The sequence below is a fragment of the Phascolarctos cinereus genome, unplaced genomic scaffold (genome assembly GCF_003287225.1).
Source record: "Phascolarctos cinereus isolate Bilbo 61053 unplaced genomic scaffold, phaCin_HiC Scaffold_4;HRSCAF=312, whole genome shotgun sequence".
Lineage (NCBI taxonomy): Eukaryota > Metazoa > Chordata > Mammalia > Diprotodontia > Phascolarctidae > Phascolarctos > Phascolarctos cinereus.
Genome location: NW_027555847.1, coordinates 521577911 through 521580537, shown reverse-complemented (window position 1 = coordinate 521580537; position 2627 = coordinate 521577911). Strand labels below are relative to the sequence as shown.

The 2627-nt window shown below is 35.3% G+C and overlaps 1 pseudogene; it reads right to left on the bottom strand.

Moving 5' to 3' along the window:
• Positions 1-1260: 1260 nt before the first annotated feature.
• Positions 1261-2169, bottom strand: LOC110207879 (TLR adapter interacting with SLC15A4 on the lysosome-like; annotated as a pseudogene).
• Positions 2170-2627: the final 458 nt, after the last annotated feature.

The following is a 2627-nucleotide window of genomic DNA, read 5'->3' as shown; positions in this document are numbered from 1 at the left end:
ACAAGGGCCTTTCAAGTTTTGAAGGATAAGGAGGATTTTGAATTTCCAATCTTCCCATCATTCATCTAATGGTATCCTTGGATAAGCTACCAGCAATATCTTTAGAGCTAAATACAGCCTGGGTGTATTATATTCATGACTCCACAAGTTGCCCAGGAAAAACACCATAGAAAAACAATTCCCAGATTGCAGGCTTACCCAAATTAAAAAATAATATGGAAATATTTAAGAAATTAAATGAAAATAAAAAACAATATAGAAAATGTTAATTTGTAGTTTTCAAAGTCATCATGCAGCCTTCAGGAATTGGAGTTTGATACCAGTGAACTATACCATTCATAAATGGAATTTTCTAAGTACTTCATGAAAAGGAAAAACAAAACTCAGCTCCCAATAGCTGTACCTTTTTGCTACATGCTGTCCAAGTTTTAACCAATTTTCCCCTGGACTATATATTTGTTTGTGGGAAAGTATATCTTATACTTTTTGTGGATAGCATGTAACTTCAGAAAATACCATTCTTACTGCAGTGTTTTAGTAAATATTCCTTTTTTTTACAGATATGCCATGTTTCTTTAACATTTCAGACAGAGATACCTAAAAATGTTCTAGGTGAATGGTCCTCCAAGTGATTTTCTGATAATAATGAGGAAAAAAATAAAAACACAAACACAAATTTAAATATACCCATTCTAATAATTTGGAAAATTTAAACTGCCACAGGAGTGTTTTTTTTTCTTTTTTCTTTCTTTACTTCTTTCATTCATTCTTTCTTTTGCAATACATACCATGTAAACCTACACCCTTACTAGCAGTTTTCTGTAGTTTTCTTTGTTCCCCAATGCCCTATCTTATACCCCTTCCCACCAGAAAATATTCCTAGGCACCAAACAAACAAATAATCTTTAACTTGGAAACTGAGAACACTTTTTTTGTTTTAATATCCTTTAACCATTGGCTTATTTTCCTTCTCTTGAAATATTGTATAAGCTTGACATTTATTTTCTTTTCTGTTCAGTTGTTTTTATCTTGTTTGATTTTTGTACTAGTTCTTTAAAACAACTCATTATTCTTTCCTGCTATTCTTTATTCATTTACTGTCAGCCTTTTTGTCCTTCTTTCCACATCTCTGAGACACATTATATGTAACCACAAGATGATTTGAACCTAACACTCCTGCTGCCTATTTTCTTTCTTCAAAAAAAAAAAACATAGAATACAGATTTCAGGTTGACTGTAAGAGGAACCAAAATATCATTTTCATAGATTCACATTGCTATACTGGGAAATATGTAAAGTAGTGGTATTGACTTCAGTGAAGACTAGTCAGTTGTGAGGCAGTGAATAACCATATCCTTGGCCTTCTGAGTTTTTCTCCTGAGATATCTTAGGCTGATTTGATTCACACTTGTTGTGATGAGCTCTTAGCCTAGAATCTGAATAGGAGAACTGTCATGCAAAAGTGTCCATGAAATACTGTTTATACAACTCTATTATCTTCTGCTCCAAATATGCATTCAGTGTGGCATTGGAAAGAGGCTTTTGAAGTGGCATAATACTTTTGTCCTTGATGCTATTTATTCTCCAGCAAGATGGGTATTTTTGAAGGGGTTTACAAAACAAATCACTCAATTGAGTTGAAATAGATTCTTCCAGAGGCAAAGGAATTTCTGAAGATTTCAAGAGTGGGCCAAATTTAAAGTTGTTCTCCAAGGTGGAATATGTTGCAGATAAGCTGATGGTCATGACTTGGCCCCCAGCAATGTGTAAATCATTATCATTTTTGCGAATACTTTAACACAAAGGAAGAACCAAATCAATTTCTTTGCTCATATTGGAGTCTCCACAGTCTTTAACCCTTCAACCCCAGCAAAAGTTTACCATGAGAAGGAGAGGATTGTGACTTAGTTCTGTCACTGTCACTTTTTTGTTTCCTGCTATGTTGACTTTCTCTTGAATGGATTGAAGAAATAAAATTTCTAAGAGGCTTGCATTTCCAATGAAGATGTTTATCTTTGTCTTGTGCTTCATCTGCAGATGAACAAGGGATACTACCAGTAGAGTTCATTTCTGTTGCCTTTTCTCAGCAACCTGCTCATCACTAGGAGTAAGAGCCAGGTGTTTGTCAGGCCAGTAGGCAATTCCATAGAGATATGTTTCAGAAAGCATTCCTAGGAAGAGCTGTAGCTATATGACTTTAGGCAAGTGATATATCCTCTCTGACCCTCAGGTTCCAGAATGTTTCCAGTCTAATGGCTCCTGAGGCATGACAGAAATACAGCTGACCATGGAAAGAACAAGTTCATTTGTTCTTTTTGTCCTGAAATGTTTGCAAGCCTTCCTTCAGTTGATTTTTTGATTCTGTAGGGGAAGGTTTGTTGTTATTTAGTCTTTCAGTCATGTCTAACTCTTTATGTCCTTCAATTCCATGTGTCCTCTTTCACTCTGTACCCATGGGCATCTCCCCCAACACCCCACCAGCTGCTCTTGGCTCTTCCCCTGCCCCCATGCCTCCTTTACAAAATTGCAAAATACACCTTACTAAAAGTTAATTAAGGCTAGATTTTAAAAAATGATTCTTAACTTGTAAGATTGGCTTTAGAATCTTTAGAATCTAAAAGCATACC